We start from the raw sequence: 19,544 nt of genomic DNA, 5'->3' as shown, positions 1-19,544 counted from the left end.
TTTTATTCGTTCCTGATTTCCACTGCAATTTGATTTCCACTTTGAATGATAAGTTATGCGTCATGCAGGACCGTACTACGAGGGTGATTGGTGTGGGTGAGGAACGAGATGGGGTCTATATCTTCCACAGTGGAACACTCATTACGGCAAATCGAGTATCTGCTGGAGAAGATTATTGTTTGTGGCATAGACGTTTAGGTCATGCGTCTAATAAGGTTGTTTCTTTACTTCCTGGTACGAATAAAGTTGATTGTCAGAAATTTCTTAATAAACCGTGTGATATTTGCTTTAAAGCTAAACAAACTCAGACTGCTTTTCATGTTAGTGAGAATAAAGCAGATGATTTTTTTAGTTCATTGTGATTTGTGGGGTCCCTATCATACTCCATCTTCTTGCGGCGCACATTATTTTCTTACCATTGTCGACGATTATTCTCAGTGTGTTTGGGTTTATTTAGTGGCACATAAAACTGAGGTGGTGCAAAATTTTCAGAATTTTTGTGTTATGGCTAGGACGCAATTTGATAGACAAGTTAAGAAGGTGCACGGTGATAATGGTACGGAATTTCTTCCACTAATTCCATTTTTTACCAAAGATGGCATAGAGTTTCAAACTTCATGCGTGGATACGCCACAACAGAATGGGCGAGTTGAACGCAAACATCGTCATATATTGAATGTGGCGTGTGCTTTACGTTTTCAAGCCAATTTACCTCTTCGGTTTTGGGGTGAATGTATAGTAAGTGTTGCTTATATTATTAATCACACACATACTCATTTGCTCAATGGTAGAACTCCATATGAATTGTTACATAAGAAGCCTCTCATTTATAATCTTATTCGGGTACTTGGATGTTTGTGTTATGCAAGTAGTGTGCCTCGTGATCGTAATAAGTTTAATCCATGAAGTCAGAGTTGTATTTTTGTTGGTTATCCTCATGGAAAAAAAGGTTGGTAGTTGTTTGATTTGGAAACAAAGAAATTTTTTGTGTCTCGTGATGTAGATTTCTTTGATGACAAATTTCCTTACACGACTGATTCTCTGGATGATAATAATGATGAAGATCATAATAATGAAGTTGGGGTGGATAATTGGTCGGTGATTTCTGCAGAACGATATGTAGATTTTGCGTCTGACAGTCCTCAAACAACAGCCACTGTGAATAAGGGAAGTACTGAATGTGTGTCAGCAGAACCGAGCGGTACTCGACAAGGAAAATATGATGGTGGCTCAGTAGCTTATACTGACGGTTCATCTACTGACATTTCTCAGAGCGTGCCATGAGGAAGTGATAGGATATGGGAATACCCGATATATATATAATAACCGCAATTGCACGACGTCTAACTAGTATAAGCGGCAAGAACGGGTCGAACCCAGAGGGAGCGGTGGAAATACTCTAATAAATATCTCTAATGAACTAAACCGAAATGATTTTTGAGATTTTTAAAAGGATAAATGTAAAACGAAATAATAAAATTAAACTAATAAAATAAAATCAATGGGAGAGCTGGTAACTAGGGTTTATAGTATCCACCACTATTTCTATTCAATTACTGAAATGAAAAATAATTTATGAATATTTATTTATTGTTCGTTCTATCGACATCACCTATTATAAGTATTAGAGTCGCAAATATCGCTGGGACACCCTAAGCATGGCACATCAAAAGACTAAACCCAAGCATGCACCATCAAATTGCGTTAGCGAGAAATTTATACGAAACTAAATACAAGTTCACAAATAATACATGGTTATTCTAAGCATACCCCATCAAAGAGTTTACCAAAGCATGAAATATCAGACAATGAGACACATATATTTGTGACCCTAACAAATATGCACAAAGGTTATACTAAACCGGTGAAGCAACAACTTATATTTCGATAAATCGATAAATAATATCAAGAATTAATAAAATCAAATCATAATAGTTTTTGCTCAATTTTATTCAATTCCAAAATAGCCTAATACTCCAAGTGGTTTCAATCTATAAAACCCTAGTTACAGAATGTTAGCAAGACATGGATTTCTCAAAAGCCATAAATATATTAAGAGAATCACAAACAAAACAAATCGGAATCGAAAAAAGGGAACTTCAAACCGTAATCCTCTCTTCCTCACTGTTGTTGTGCCTCCCTTTGTTTCTTTGCCTATTCTCGGCTCTGCAGCCGGCCTCCTCCTTTTGTTCTTCTCAATCAAAGTATATAGGTGTTGCTTGGGAAATCTAAATAATAAGACCTGGACATCGCCAAGGCCCAGCCTACTAATGACACTAATTTCTCAGTCACCATGGCAGCTGTTTCTATTCCCTGAGTCCCTTTCATAATAAGACAACTTGGTGGTGTTGACATCAAAAGTGTTGGATTGGTATCTCCACGAACTAATTAACTCAGCGTGCCTCTGGTGCCATGAGAAGCTTTGGCGATTTTTGTCGTAAACGCCATTTAATTCTTCCATTTAGCCATTTATTCTCCGATTCATCGGAATTGTTTGCATTTTCTACAAATAGCTCAAAACAGTGTTATTAGCCAAAACATCGAGTCCTAGCTAATACAAATATGGGTATAACATATAGTATTTGCGTGATTATCAGGAAGATCTTCACAGAACTTGAAAAGCTCGAAAACGTGACAGATGTGACGTCAGGTAATGTAATACCCCGATATTCGACAGTGGTTGGCCGAATGGAATATAAGTAATGGTTTGTCCTTTCCTATCACCTAGGCCTGATGGGTTCACATGACTGAGTTGTAGGAAAAACTTCTCAGTTAAGCGTGCTCGGCCGGGAGTAGTCACAAGATGGGTGACCTCTCGGGAAGCTACTTCTGGATATCCGAAGTAGTGCCGCTAAAAATCCCACATTGATGGATAACCGCAGTGGATAAGTGGGAGCAATATCGGTATTCGTTGGGATACAACTAGGGGTCGTTCGATCTTGCTAGGGTGGGGGAGTATATGCTGGGGGATTGTGTCAGATACTGCTCTCAAAGGAGACAAGGAACTTCTACATTATACCGAGGCTTTTTCAGCACAATTGGTTCCATAGTTGGCAGAAAACTGTGCAGTTAAGCGTGCTCGGGCCAGAGTAATCCAGGGATGGGTGACCATCCGGAAAGTTTCTGCTGGATTACCGCAGCGATACCCAATGAAAACCTCACACTGTCGGATGACTGCAATAGCTAAGTGGGGACAATATCGCTGGAGGGATGGGTCATTACAGATGTAAAGACCCTCAAGATCGTCAATGCTATTAAACTGGTCAAGAGATGTATTAGCTGATAATAATTCGATTAGTTTAAAACGAAGGTTAATTAATAGGAATTAATCTAACAACGATCTAGATACGAAACTAGTACCATTGGATATATCTCGAAAAGTTATACGAAATGGACTCTCGCACGCATCATTCCGACACAGGGTGAAGAAGATTTATCAAGTTTTTTCAGAGGGTAAAATAATAATTTTGGATATTCCTGTGGCTGCACGTGTCGAAGCGAGTGGGTGACTCAGCAAATTGGATCGGCCATATCTTCAAAACCATCTAAAAGATATTCATTTTCCTTTCTTTCTTTTCTTTTTCTCCTCTCTCGTTCTTCTTTCTTCTTTTCTTCTTCTCTTTTCTTTTCCGGCGATTCTGAGAATCAATTTAAGGGAATCGATCGATGATGTTGTTAGTATATAATCAGAGAAGGTTTGGTGGTGTTCATGTTGGTTAATCATGAGAAGAAGAGGAGATGACGATCTGTAGAGAAACCAGATAGTTCAAGCCATAGAAGAATTGATTAATTGAAGGAGGATTTGATTAGTTGGTGATGAAGAACAAAAGGGGTTAGTGTTTAATTGAAGTTCTGAAGATGATTCAGTGATGAATTGGTAAGTTAGAGTTTCATGAGGAGATATCTGAGAAGATTTAGAAAGGGAATATGATGATATAGATAGATGATTAGAAGTGGGTTTGGTCGATTGAGAAACGGGGTGAAGTTAATTAGATGTTGGGGATGTTCTGAGGAAGAATTGGAGAATTAGGGTGTGTTTTTGAGATGAAGATATCCAGAAAAGGTTGAAGAATCAGTTGAGATATTGATGGGTTATGGTGGCAGTGTTAACTCAAGTGTTGATTCAACTCAGATTGATGAACATAAGATGAATTAGGGGTTTAGAAGAATTGTTTGATGAATCAACAATTCAGAAGGTGTTATTGCTTGGGTAAGCTTTTAATTTCTTAACCTTGATATTTGGAGTTGAATTGCTGCGATTCATTTGAGTTTATATGTTTGTGTTTTAACTGAGGTTGAGGTGATCAAACAATGAAACTGTGGAGGTAGTTAAAAGTGGTTTTTCTAGTGAAAGGATTTTTGAGTTTGAGTTATTGTCTAAGATGATTTTTGTTTGATGGAAATTGCAGATGGAGCTATTGGTGTTGTAGCTACTATTATGTGGATGGATAGTTGGATGGGTATGTCTGTGGTATAATTGAATTCGTAGTGCTTGTATAAATTAGTTGTGCAAACTGAAGTAAGAAGTGACTAAGTATGAGATTCACATGAATCAAAGAAGTATTGTGTTATGTGAATTGGTTTGAGTTGAACTGTTATTACTCAGACTAGCAGAGATTGTAGAAAATGTAATTGTAGAAGGATGTTAACTTGAGCTGTAATTGTAGGTGGTATGAGGATTGAATTAAAATGCTATATATGGTGAATGATGTGTATTGATAGAGTTGTAACTGCAGAACAGAAGTAGATGTGGTGATGTTGAGTTGGTTATGGTGTCAGTCGAGCTGTAAAATGAATTAGCTGTTACGGTGATGAAGGAGGCTGAGTCTAATTGAACTGGTAATGCTGAGATTAGGTTGTGTGTTTGAGTTGGTAATATGGAGAAAGGTTAGAGTGGTAAATATTTGGTTCCATTTAGGAGTAGAATCCGTGGAGGCTTGCTGTTGCAGGTAAGCTGAATTTTCGATAGTGATTAAATTATGAAGTTTATTTAGAAAGAATAATTGAATTTCTTTTGAGTTGTTAAGAAGATGATGTTATGTGACTGAGTTTTAGGAATGAAGATTTGATGAGTGAGTATGGAGTTGAATCTCTCTTGTAAAATCTTAGAGCTGCAACTGCAGGTAATTAAGCAGTGATTCTGTTTGTAATTTGATTTTGAAGTTGTTTAAGAATTTATGAATTGAAGTTGTATTTGAGTTATGTTTTGTGCAAGAGTCTTAGCTTGAGTTCTTTCAGCTTAGCTGACTCGACCTAGTGTTTCTGACTCAGTCTATCTGACCGAGTCAATTGTGAATCTGACTTATCTGAATCAGTCTTAATGACTGAGTTAACCCGGTCTTGACTTGTTGAGCAGTCTTGATCTGACCTTGACTAGACTCTGACCTAGACTTAGACGTTGACTGTTAGAGACGTGTTGGCTGTTAGATTGACCGTTAATGACCGTTAGTTGACTCATATGGACTGGACCTTAGATAATGGGTTTGTTTAGTGAACTTGGGCTTATAGCCAGTTTTCCTCATGAACATGAATTGGACCCTTAAGGTCCGAATTAGCCTTTGGTCTCTTATACAAAGTTGTATATTTTCTGAAGACTTATTTATTGGACTATAGAACCAACCCAATTCAATTAGTAAACCTTAGATATGCTAAAGATAGATAAATAAATGATGCAGGACCTTAAATGGGCCTAGAATCATTAGAAAGACTTGTATGATTCTTGTGTGAGCCTTTTGGCTAGATTCTTATACTTCTTGTGTGATTAACAGTTAGTCTATATTAACAACGACCAATACAAAGGATGAACCGGTGGATCGTGGATCTCGAGGTAGGCGTGGCTTGTCATCCAAAGAGGTGGGAATACGTTTGACTCTTTGGTAACCATTGTTACTTCTTTTACAAAAGTTTATGTTTAGGAAACTCGTGCATTTCTATTTTTGCATTCTATGCATTGTTTAACTTGTTTTATGATAATTCTGTTGATTTTGTTAATGTTTCCATGGTTTGGAAAGGACCTGTAATGTTTTGTTGTCAATATGAATTGTTATGAGAAACGAGAAATTTCCACGTGTGGTATATAGGATACGCCCTTCATTTATATCTACATGAATTCGAGCTTTTAAGGTTAATAGGTGTGTAGGGATTTGGTCGACACCATATAGGCTAATAGGGTGTGTAAGGAATTGGTCGACACTCAATATATAAATTGTTTGACGAAGGAGTTTGTCCATATACATGTTTGTTTATTTCAGTGACTTGGTCACTATTTAATGTTTCGAAAAATATAGTTTGTTTTCCAACTCTTGCTTATGATTACTTGAAAGTTAGATGTTATTCCTACTGGGCACCCCTTTTAGGGATGATGAGCTCACTCATTCACTCATTGCGCAGCGGAGGCTTCGAGGAGTCGAGTCCGTAGTTGGTTAACTTATGATATGTTTATTATGTTGTATTTTCTATCTTTAAACTAAATGACTATTGTATAAGTATCATTTGAGAGAAGTTTCTTGTATATATATATTTCAGAGCGGGGCTAGTTTATGGGTTAAGTTTTGTAGCAGATTTCTTAATTTGAATGCTTAAGGATATGATTTAGATCATTAGTGCCTCTTTATTTAGTTAATCTCTTGGATTAGCCAGTTGTTAGCTTTGGGGACGCTATAACAGAGTGGTATTAGATCCCTAGTAACATAAATTCGGTCTTGTTTGATCACGTTAGGCACGAGTTTTTAGGAGCATTTTGATTATTTTTTTTGTGTGAATATGTGTTGATAGTTTCTTGTTTTTCTTTCCATTCTTAGAAGATGGATGGTCACGGTAGACGTAATACTGAAGACCATGGTTGTGGTAGAGGTCGCAGCCGACGTCGTGGACGAAGGAGTGAGGATTTAGTTGAGGATTCTTTGGCAGAAAGTAACTCACGCAATGTTGATAGTAGATCTCAATCTCGTAGGACTAGGTCCACTGGTAGCTCTCGATCTCGTAGGACTAGGTCCACTAATGGCTCTCGATCTGTTCATACCGAAGGAAAAGAGGGTGGTCCTAATGCCTTAACGTTAGAGAATCTTCAGAAAATGTTGAATACAGCGATCACAGCGGCATTAAATCAGAAGCTTGGTCCGCGTGGAGGTATGGAATATGTGGCATCCCCAGAAATAAATGGACCTGCAATTATAGAGAGAAACACGAAGCCTTGGGTATAGTATCACCAAGATTTTCTAAAGATGAAACCCATTTGTTCAGAAGAAAGGGAGGTGCAACTGAAGCACATTAGTGGTGCACAAAAATGGATAGGATACTAGCTCAGTTTGATTGTTCTGAGGATTATAAGCAGAGCACGACCGCTTTCCTATTGGAGGGTAATGCAAAAACTTGGTGGGAGTCGATGGGAAGGACAATTGATGTGATGGAGGTTACTTGTACAAGATTCAAAGATTTGTTCCTTATACTCTCTTTTTTTCCCAGTCGAGCGCCAATATATGATTAGGCAGTTTGAAGAGCTGGTGCAAACGGAAGATCAAATAGAGGGTGGATATGAGTGTGAGTTTGACCGCTTATCACTATTTGTTGCTCATCTTACAATATATGCCAATTGTTAGTACGATTTAGGGAAATTTAAAATCATACTCACTTAAGAATGCGTATAATTTCATACGCATTTTCAGACCGAGTATAACATACTTATTTTTGAATCATACATAAATAATATAGAATGAGCCAGAACTCATACACATTGTCAAACAGGAATGAGTATGAGTTCTTAACTCGAATATAGATTTATACATGTATATTAAATAATAGTTAAATTGAGAACCATCACATAATCAGATGACGTGGAAATTCATATCAACCGATTCTGGATAAGAGCAAATTGTTAATTTTTTATGTGTGTTTTTGAGGCCACAATCGGTCTATTCGAATATCAAAATTGACCGATTCCAGAATGTGATTGTTAAATAATCGGTTAATATGGGCACTCGTATCCACCATCTATCCACATATTCCTAGTGTTTTTCGTGAATGAAGAACATCAATCCGGAATCATACTACGAAGGAATTTGAACATTCACCGATCCTTAGTGGATGTGAACATTATTTAATTCTCGATTAACAACATTAAACATATATTAGTTGAAAGGCTTCAGATAACCGGTGTAGGCCTCAGACTAACCAGGTTTGGGAGACAAAATTTGTTTTCTTAATTGGTGTTGGTATTTTTGGAAATAAAATTCTTGGGAATCAAAGACATGTGTCAACATATCATTTGTCCTCCATGCCCCCTTCAAAAAAACGTCCCCATCAAAAATTCTCTCCGTTTGGGAAGCTTATGAAAATCTAGTACCTCAGTTTTCTGTACATCTTGAATCGTGTTAAAATCGAAAATGCTGTTTACTCAACTAAATTGTAGCTGAATGACATCTGATTAGATGTGGCAGTCATGCTGTCAGAGAGAAGGTTTCTTCATCATCATACAATAAACAACGAAGCGACCAAGTAATCTTTGTGTAGATCACAAAACGATTTTCTTTATGGTTTCTTTTTCATCTCTTTCTACTTAGTATGACATAATACAGAGTTCGGCTACAATAAAATTCTTAAAGACTTGCAACTAATTAACTCGACTTCAGTGGTACTATGTGCAAGACAAAATTTTGATTACATTGGGGTTATGCAGACATAAGACTCACCACTTCCCAGAAGTATATCGTATAATAATCCTAATTTGCTATATCAACCATGTTCATATCAGTATGGAACTTTAATTGACATGTCTAGAATTTAAGTTGATCAAGTGTTTGGCAGGTGGTAAAATGGTTTCGAATGTAAGTATTTTTGATAATTGAGCTCAAGTGTGTTCTATGCATCCATTATTTTGAATGATTTATCAAAAATGTTTGGTGTACCGAAAAAGAGCACCGTGATGTGCACCGCGATTTTGGTGTGAGAGAAAAAAAGATGGTGGACTCCACCTTTTACCCCACTCCGTGCAAATCTCTTCCAGGACTGCCCTAACATCCCTTGGATTTCTTCACGATGCAGATCGCAGGACACACCTTCGGTGTGTGTATCATCGCTGATGATTTATTGAGTATAGATCAATGAAAGAGAAAGATAAATCTTGTTTTTATGGTGTGATGCATAGGGAAAGAGAAAAAAGATTCCTAAGCATGTCATAGTTTAAGTTTTTATTTTATTTTCATAGATAAAAAAAATACATCAATCTGCTTGCACGTTCGATCAGCTGTTATTTTTTTATTTTTTATGTTTTTTGCATCCAAATATGTGTGTCCAAATGAAGATTTCAACCTAAGCTCCCAACCCTAAGCTCCTCGGATCAATCTAAGCCCCCGGGTAAATTCGCTTAAACTAGTTTTTATATCCCCATCTCTATTCTATTAGCATTTCTCAACCTTTCTTTCTCTTGTGATATTCCTTGTAAGTGCTGTATTATAAAGCACATCTTCTAAGTTTTAGTTGTTCTTCATTTTTATAAGTGTTATCTTAAAAAGCACACTTTCTCGGTTACAATTATAAAAGGCACCATACTTCAAAAGATGTCTCTTGTAAGTGTTGTGATATAAAGCACACCTTCTTCTTATGATTTTTTTTTCTTTTATGGTTACTTCAAATTGCTAAGGATTTTGTTTCCAAGCTTTAAGAAGGTTCACAGTCTGATCTCGCTTCCTCTTATCAAGTCTGAAACATTATCAGTTAGCACAAAACCACAACCAATTCTTATCCATCATAAGCAGTTAGCATAAAACCACAACCAATTCTTATCCTCATAAGCCTGTCAAACCGCTTCGTTGGGTCGGAACAACTTCCTTTCCCTATCTCGACTATTCAATCACATCATACCCGAACCCTTAACAGAAAGCAAACATGAATATTTTGGCATGGAATTGTCAAGGAATTAACAATCCACCCACAATTCAACATCTTCAAGGATTAATTTCACTACACAAACCTGATATCGTATTTCTTTCTGAAACTTTAGCAAATGAACGACATATGTCGGGAATTGCTCAAACCCTTCAATTCCAAAACCTATCCACCGTTCCCAAAGTTGTAAGACGAGGAGGTCTTTGCCTTATGTGGAGAAATAACATCAACATTCGGGTTCTGTTCCAATCCCAAAGTTACATCCATGTTCTCGTCACACCCCCTACTCCAGGGACACCTTGGCTTTGCACAGGACTTTACGGCCCTCCACATCCAAATGCTAGAACCGACTTGTGGCAATATTTTCCTTCCATCTTCCCCAACATCAAAAACTCAACCTCATGGGTGCTAATCGGCGACTTTAATGAAGTAATGAATCAATCCGGAAAAAAAAAGAGGAAGACAGGTCACATACAGTCAAACTCAACCGTTCATCACCATGATAGATCAAATAGGTCACATCGACCTTGGCTTCCGTGGAGACCCATACACTTGGACAAACAATCAGCAGGGTGAAGACAACATTTTGGAAAGACTTGATAGAGCAGTCGCAACACCGCACTGGCGTACGGCCAATCCTCATGCAGCGGTCACTCACCTCCCCGGAATTGCTTCTGATCACGCGCCCATTTTGTTAAACACCAAAACAATGGATTTGAATGGACAAAAAAATTACAAGTTCGAGCATATGTGGCTAAACCACCCACAACTCAAGCAAATAGTCGAATCATCTTGGATTCAGCAGCAAGATTCGGAACCAGTCCTAAGTCTCCAGCTAAAGTTAATCACAACTGAGCAAATTCTTATGAAATGGAATAAAGAAACATTTGGTCACCTACCAAACTTAATAAGGAAGTCTACGGAGCAAATTCAATGGGCTCAACATCAGTGTGCTACTCGACATGGGAGGGACCTGGAATACTGGTTAGAAAAAGAGAAAGAACTTCGAACCCAACACTTAAGCCTCCTACAATGTCATGCAACATATTGGAAACAAAGATCCAAAATACAATGGCTAACGTCAGGAGACAATAACACGAATTTCTTTCATACAAAAGAAACTATCCACCGCAGTCACAATAATATTCAGCAAATTCAGGATTCTCAAAACAACTGGGCCAACGACAAATCTCAAGTAATCCAGATCATCCTTGATCATTTCGCTAACCAATACACGGCTCCAACAACAGTAATAGATGAGGAACTATTTGCGGAAATCACTCCAAGACTGACACTGAACCAAAGTAACAAGCTTACCGCAGAAGTGACAGTAGCAGAAATCAAGGAAGCTCTCTTTTCCATAATTTCTGAAATTTCTCCTGGCCCCAACGGCTATACCAGTAAGTTTTTCAAGGTTTTTTGGGAAACTACTCAAACTCAACTGATTGCCATGGTTCGTAGTTTTTTTATTTCTCTAAACATTCACCCTATAATGAATCACACAAATATTACCCTAATACAAAAAAGAGACACACCAACTAAACCATCCCACTTCAGACCTATCAGCCTCTGCAATGTCACATACAAAGTGATCTCAAAATCTTAGTAAACCGTTTACGACCTCTACTTCCATTCTTAATAAGTCCTTATCAAAGTGCATTCGTTCCACAAAGATCTATACATGATAACATAGCAATAGAGGGAGAGCTATTTCATCACATAATAACTTCCGCAAACACCAAGGATCCAAAAATAGCTATGAAATTAGATATTGAGAAAGCCTAGATTGGGGGTTCATTAAAAAAGCATTCACTAAACTAGGATTTCCAACCATTTTTGTGGATTATATCATGTTATGTGTTACCTCAGTCTTCTACTCCATCAACATCAATGGAACACCTCATGGTTTCATCACCCCAACGAGAGGCATTAGGCAAGGAGACCCCATATCATCCTATATTTTCATTATTTGTGCATAAATCTTATCAACAAATCTGGGCAACCTAGAAGCAAAAAAGCTGATAGGAGGGCTTCGCATTTCTCAAAATGCTCCACCAATCTTACATCTAATGTATGAGGATGATCTCCTCATCTCATACAAAGCAACTCAATATAGTAACCATCAACTACAGAAAATTCTTCACTCCTACAGCACCTCTTCAGGGCAACATATCAATACAACAAAATCCACAATCATACACCTCCCGCATATACAACCTCATAAAGAAGTCCTAAAACAATTTTTCAAAATGCCAACCACATCAACACTGCCTATATATTTGGGAGTTCAATTCAAACATGGAAGAACTTCTCGACATATTTTTGAACCATTACTTCAAAGGCTAGCGCGCAAAGCTCAAGGTTGGATGACAAAATGGCTCACGCCTGTAGGAAGGTTAGTAATTATTAAGACCTCTCTAACTCCAACTTCCAACCGTCTTATGCAAACTCAATTTTTTCCCACACACGTCCACAAACATATAGATAGAATGGCTAGGAATTTTTTCTGGGGCCATGATTATTCCGTTAAGAAACTCCATCCTTTAGGATGGATCAAGATAAACAAACCAATTGCACAAGGAGGACTAGGCATTAGAAAAAGTTGTCACCATAATAAAGCCTTGCTTATGAAACGAATCTGGAACATTCACGAAAAGCCGCACTCAATTTGCACCAAACTATATACCGATAAATACCTCAATCATCAACCAATATTTCAAGGTCCCATACAAATTCCAAATACTGCCAGTCCACAATGGAAACAAATGTCAAATCTCATTCCTTACTTCAAACAACATATTTTTCACTGAATAGGAAATGGTTTAGGAACACGTGTAAATGCTAAATGGATACCTTATTTTCAAAACCTTAACCCTACCCAATGCTACCCTATCCAAATCGTAGCAGATATTATTGACCCTATCACCCATAATTGGAAACATGAACAATTATTCATCCTTCCACCAACATCAATCCAACATATAATAAACATCCATATCGCAATTAAAAACATCCCAGACAAAATCTATTGGCCACTATCTAAATCCGGTAACTATACAACGACCTCTGGATATAATAGTCTAATACAACAAGATATAAGTTCACAACAAAACCCCCTTCCATACACCAAATTCCTATGGACCTTACCATGTCCACCAAAAATCCAGCTTTAATTCTTGTGGAACGCTATCAACGAAGGTCTTCCAACCTTCACTCTTTTACACCATATCAACCTATCCAATTCAAGCCTTTGCCCAAGATGTAGAATAGAACCAGAATCAACAGAACATATGCTTATTGACTGCCAAACAGCTATGGACACTTGGAGTAGGCTAAACAATCTCATAAGAACAAACTCTCCCACCGGCAGTAGCCACTCAATGACCATAACAACTCAAACAACAACAACCCAAATACTTCAATCTCCAGCCAATTCGAATGCTATCACGGCCTATTGTTATCTATTTTGGTCCCACTGGACAACCAGAAACGAGCTCGTCTTCAGACAAGTCGACTCTACACCTCAAAACATTCTCTCAAAAGCTTTACAACAACAACACGAATTTGAATGGGAAAAAAGCTTCGCCCGTCCAGTGTTACCGGGGGAATAGCCAACCAAAATTACTACAAGCAACGTCAAAACAACAATAACAATTTCTATAGGCTGGTGTTTGTGGGTGAAAACGGTTTCTGATGATTTTGGTAATTTTGGGTGTGTGGGTGAGAAACGAGTTTAAACCCTAAACAATGTACTGCAAGGGAGTACTTTAGATTCGAGAGATCAATCTGTACAAATCCGACCTAAACCAAGAAATGTCCGTTCCAGACTTGCTTCGGTCACAAAGTGAAGGAGAAGGGTTAGTTTTGGGGAGGGAAGCGAAGAGAGTGTTGAGACCAGAATAGTTGATTCTGGAAAAGTAGTTGTTTCACGACTTGTATCAGAAAGTGGGAAGCTAACAGATGGAAAGCTAGCAAATATTTTCTGAGTGTTGTGTGCTCCTGACCTGAACTTGTTGTTCGGTTGAAATAGGTAAGACCTATTTATACAAGTCGAAGTGAAACGTACTCTGTCCTATATTTACTCGGTTGAAATAGGTGGTAACTGGTAACGCCTGGAATTGATGTTCCGTAATAAAGGAAAGCGTTTCACCATTACTCCCTATATTTACTAACCGCCTTATCCTTATGACACTGTCCTGTAACGGGCGTAGTGTACGCCGAACGCTGTAAACCGCCAAACCAATACCCAATGAGCATCCCCCAGTTTGTGACATGTGTTTATGTCTCGAGAGTTTTCGTGGAAAACATATAACATGTTGTTGTTGTTTAGCAAGTTGAGCTTGGGAGACTTGTCGGCTCGGTGGTGACCTTCGACGGTCGAGATTTTGCATCTTGAGAGGAAAGGTAGCCGTCGATTGTTACAACCCTACGTTTGGTAGCCAGTGGCATGAAAGCATGGCCGACATGGCTTTAATATGGCATAGTTTAGGCGCGGCCAAAAGTTAGGCGTTGGGCCGGCATGCCTTGGCGCGGCTTAGGCGTGGCAAAAACTAGAGTTTTGGCGTTGGGACAAAGGTTACCATGTGTTGGTTGGTGACCTTGGACGGCTAAGATTTGCATCTTAGATGGAAAGATGGCCGTTGATCGTTGCAAGCCTTTGTTTTGGCAGACGCAAAGGAAAGGGCGGCATGGTATGGCGCGACAAGATGGCTGGCATGCCATTGGCACATGTGGCATGGCCGGCATGCCTTGGCGCGGTTTAAGCGTGGACAAAATTAGGATTTTGGCGTTGGGCCAAAGGTTACCATGCGTTAGTTGGTGACCTTGGACGGCTAAGATTTGCATCTAAGATAAAAGGGTGGCCGTTGATTGTCGCACGCCTTCGTTTTAGCAGCCGTGAAGGGAAGGCCGGCATTGCATGGCTTAGGCGCGGCAAGGTGGCGGCATGCCATTGGCACATGTGGCGTGGTCGGCATGCCTTGGCACGGTTTAGGCGCGGCCAAACTAGGGTTTTGGGCCAAAGGTTACCATGTGTTAGTTGGTGACCTTGGACGACTAAGAGTTGCATCTTAGATGGAAAGATGGTCGTTGATCGTCGCAAGCCTTTGTTTTGGAAGCCGCAAAGGGAAGGCTGACATGGTATGGTGTGGCAAGGTGGCTGGCATGCCATTGGCACATGTGGCATGGCCGGCATGCCTTGGCACGGTTTAGGCGTGGCCAAAATTAGGGTTTTGGAGTTGGGCCAAAGGTTACCATGCGTTGGTTGGTGACCTTGGACGGCTAAGATTTGCATCTAAGATGGATGGGTGGACGTTGATTGTCGCACGCCTTCGTTTTAGCTGCCGTGAAGGGAAGGTCGGCATGGCATGGCTTAGGCGCGGCAAGGTGGCGGCATGCCATTGGCACATGTGGCGTGGTCGGCATGCCTTGGCGCGATTTAGGCGCGGCCAAACTAGGGTTTTGGGTGAAAGGTTACCATGCGTTGGCATGCCTTGGCGCGGAGACGTGGCTGGCATGATTTTCCATTGGCACAGTGGTGCGGCTGGCATAGTTGGCATGCCTTGGCGTGGAGACGTGGATGGAATGGTTTGCTATTGGCACAGTGGTGCGGGTTGCATGGTTGGCATGCCTTGGCGTGGAGACATGGCTGGAATGGCATGCCATTGGCACAGTGGTGCGGCTGGCATGGTTGGAACGCCTTGGCGCGAAGACGTGGCTGGCATGGTTTGTCGTTGGCACAGTGGTGCGGCTGACATGGTTGGCATGCCTTGGCGTGGAGACGTGGCTGGCATGGTTTTCCATTGGCACAGTGGTGAGGCTGGCATGATTGGCATTCCTTGGCGCGGAGACGTGGCTGGCATGGCATGCCATTGGCACAGTGGTGCGGCTGGCATGGTTGGCATGCCTTGGCGCGGAGACGTGGCTGGCATGGTTTGCCATTGGTACAGTGGTGCGGCTGGCATGGTTGGCATGCCTTGGCGCGGAGACATGGATGGCATGGTTGGCATGCCTTGGCGCGGTAGCATGAGAATTAGGATTTGGCATAGATGATGTCAATCAATGTTAAGGGTTCTGCCGTGGAACATGACCCACGTAAAAAAAGGTACCTCGGTAATTATTAAGTAGGCATGCTGATTGATTCAATAAATGTGCTAATGGTCATAGTGACGTCACGTCAGATGTACAGTTTTACGATTTTAACCCTAAGCTAAAAATCACCATCAACATTAAGTCCCCTGCTTAGCTCAGAACAGGAGCTTTGTTGCGAGGTAAGCATAAGATGGTGACGGGCAGGAACAAAATCGAAATGATAAGGCGTGGAAAGATGGTTAATAAAGTCCGTCTTTTTCGAGAGGTAGGGAGAGTTCAAGATCCTCGTGTTGACGGCCTTGCATAGATTCTACTTGTGGTGTTGCTGGCTAGACCGTGAAGTGGTGAGATGTAGATTGTCGGCTTGGAATGGGAGCCGCAGGCGTTGGTCGGCTTGGAGTGGGATCCGCAGGCGTTGGTATGCTTGGAATGGGATCCACATGCGTTGGTCGTCTTGGAACGGTAGCCGCAGGCGTTGGTCGGCTTGGGATGGAGAAAACTGGCTTCAGTCCGCGGAATGGTGGAAACTGTCTTTAGTCCGCAGAATGGTGTAAACTGGTTTCGGAACTTCGGCTACCAAATGATGGTGGTGACGCTGGAACTTCGGTTACCAATGATAGTGATGGCATCTGGAAACTTTGTTTAAATTAGGGTTTGGCATGCCGAAACCCTAATTAGCGCCCCTTACTAGAATCGTTGTAAAATTCTCGTACGAACTCGGAAATTTATGGTCCGCCCCTCCATATGACATGAAAAGAATTTCCTCTCTCCCAACGCCGGAATATTAGTTTTTGAGCTCGTTTAGGAGGTGAAAACGGCCCGACAGTGAAACTCAGGAAGAATTCAGGAGGGATGTTGCGGGCCCGTGGAATGATGTCGACTGGCTTCAGTTCCGTGGAAGGATGACGAATGGCTTTAGTTCCGTGGAAAGATGGGAACTGGTTTTGGAACTTCGGCTACCAAACGGTGGTGATGACGCCTGACAACTTTGTCGAAATCAGGGTTTGGGATGCCGAAATCCTAATTAGCGCTCCTTACTAAAATCGTTGTAGAATTCTCGTATGAACTCGGAATTTGACGGTCCGCACCTCCATCTGACCGGAAAAGAATTTCCTATCTCCTTACGCGAGAATATTTAGGTTTTGATCTCATTAGGAGGTGAAAACGGTCCTACAGTGAAACTCAGGAAGAATTCAGGAGGGATGTTGTAGGCACGGGGTAGCATAGCTACGCCGAGTCATCTATTCCCGTTCATGGAGCAAGAAGGAAACTTTAGTTTGTGCAAACTCTAGAAACTCCTTCCGTATGAAAAGAGGTATTGAACTTCTTCTATTTTCTGTTGCTCGTCCGGATCCGTGCTTTCGTCTGCAGTGTCTCTCCAGTGGATTCCAAAATTTACCAAACTCCATTGCATTCTTGGGACGGATGGATGTGGTTGTGTTGTCGGTCCATCCTTGATTTTAAGTTGTTCAGTTCCTGGACCTTCTGATCGCGATGACAGTATGTTGTGGATGCTTGCACGGTCGAAATCTTCCGGAGCCACTGGATGAAATAGATGAGTTGGGAGACGTTTCGTTGCCGACGTGCTGCTATCAAGTCTTCAAGGACTTTGTTTCAAGAGGCATCCTTTGAACCATCTTCTGAATCTTGGACTATCGTATGGAATGAGATGCGGTGAGCAGTCCCCAGTTATATTTATGTTAGATCTGAAGGCACGACCGAACATGTGAATGTATCTCTGTGGCGTGCTTTTGGAGTCTTCGATGCACATGTACGGCTTCGAGAAATTCCTGCGGCTCGTAAAACTTTGGCAATGATGATGTTGAAATCAGAAATAACCAGGTTGAGGGGCGTGAAAGCGTCCCATGATGGAAGTCCCCATGTGTAGCCAACTTTTATCGCATCGCCTTGAATCCATGTCCACGGGATTTGATACAAGCTTATTGTACTCTTCTGGATGTGACACTGGGATGTACATGGACGAAATATTATGGATGGCGAGGAAGTAGGAAGAAGAGATTTATGTTGTTTATCGTGGATCCCTCTGTTTCTTCAAGAAAATGTTTCAGCCGCGTCTCTGGGTTATCTCATGAATCTTTGATGGTGACCGAGATGGACTGCGATGAGCAGTCCCCAGTTGCATTTTTCTTTAGTTTCTGAAGTTGTTTTCCTCTGAGCAAGCTTGGGATCCGTCGCGGCCTGGTAAAGTATTGAAGGCGTCTTCTAAACAAAGAGGTGATAATATTCTTGCGCTACACCTTTGAAGAGTATATGACCTTGTTGTGGCTATAGTCTTTTGGCTGACCGTGTCTTCTGAGCTTTGCCAATGAGAGGATTCCATGTAGACCCTTAGTACCCAAGTATGGTTTACATGTTTCCATCTTTGTAGTGATTGATGTTGCGGTGAAGCTCTGGTTGGTATCAACAAATGAGTGGCAACAGTTCTTGGTAGCAGATGCAATCAGAAGATACTACATTGTCGTTGGAACAAAGTAGGTTGGCTAGAATGCGTAAGCGAGCGAACTGTCCATGACCAAGAGCTTTGGCGGGAAGGAGGCATTGAAGTGGCTTCGGTTCTTGGAGAGGACGTTGAAACTTATAGAGCAAAAACTCTGAATCTCCGTCTTCGGATCCTGGAGCAGCTTATGGAGAGAACGTTCAAGCGGAGCGGCTGTTGAAGCAAACGTTAAAGCGGAGCCGCTGCTGGAGGAAGTTGAAGCGAAGAGGCCGCGTCAATCAGTGTGCTGTCAAACTGGGCACCCTTCAAGCGAACAGTGGTTAGGAGTCCACAGTTCCATCTATTAATCGTGATTTCCAAGAGAGGTTGGGGTTTGGGAACGGCTTCCTGGTTGGAAACAACTGCTTTTCCTGATGCAGTGCGGTTGAGGGCTGTAAATTTGTCTTGACGTTGCGCCTTGGGGAAATATATAATCTCACATAAATGTTTCACCATAGACTGCACGATTTTGCGGGCGAAGTCCCCAGAAATCATGCATCTCCTGACAAGAAAAGAGTCTTTGTGAACTCAGGGGGGTTGCTGATTTTCTTTGCTTCGATTTTGGAGAAGTCGTTCCTAATATTTACGTGTGATGAAATTGGATTTCTGATTCCCTTCTACTGGGCATTCAAGTGCAATGCTGGAAGGATGCAAGCTGCTGGCGCTGGGAAGATGCAAGCTGTTAGCGCTGGAAAGATGCAAGCTGCTGTAAAGATGCAAGTTGTTGTAAAGATGCAAGCTGCTGTAAAGATGCAAGGTGTTAGATGGAAGGATGCAAGATGTTAGCGCTGGAAAGGATGCAAGCCGATGGCGCTGGAAGGATGCAAGCTGTGAGCTGGAAAAGATGCAAGCTGCTGGCGCTGGAAGGATGCAAGCTGTAGCGCTGGAAAAGATGTAAGCTGCCGGCGCAGGAAGGACGCAAGCTTTCAGCGCTGGATAGGCTTGGAACGGGCGCTGGCATGGCGTGTATGCTGGCTTGGATTTGGTATGGCGTGGACTGTTGGCTTGGCTCGGCGCTGGCTTGGCGTGGCGCGGACTTGTTCTTGCGGGCCCAGTTGCCTCTTTCCATACGTAG

General features: G+C 41.2%; 1 long non-coding RNA gene across 2 annotated transcripts; it reads left to right on the top strand.

Annotated features, from left to right (window-relative positions):
• The first annotated feature begins 3,571 nt into the window (after positions 1 to 3,571).
• Positions 3,572 to 7,769, top strand: LOC113276297. 2 transcript variants are annotated; one of them, XR_003324250.1, is made up of 3 exons: positions 3,572 to 5,123; positions 5,769 to 5,853; positions 6,804 to 7,769. It is a non-coding gene; the product is annotated as an uncharacterized LOC113276297 (long non-coding RNA). The 2 variants fall into 2 exon arrangements; XR_003324249.1 differs by having other exon boundaries at positions 6,801 to 7,769.
• The last annotated feature ends 11,775 nt before the right edge of the window (positions 7,770 to 19,544 follow it).

Source organism: Papaver somniferum, chromosome 4 (assembly GCF_003573695.1).
Source record: "Papaver somniferum cultivar HN1 chromosome 4, ASM357369v1, whole genome shotgun sequence".
In the NCBI taxonomy this organism is placed as follows: domain Eukaryota; kingdom Viridiplantae; phylum Streptophyta; class Magnoliopsida; order Ranunculales; family Papaveraceae; genus Papaver; species Papaver somniferum.
This window is presented reverse-complemented; position numbering and strand designations above follow the sequence as displayed.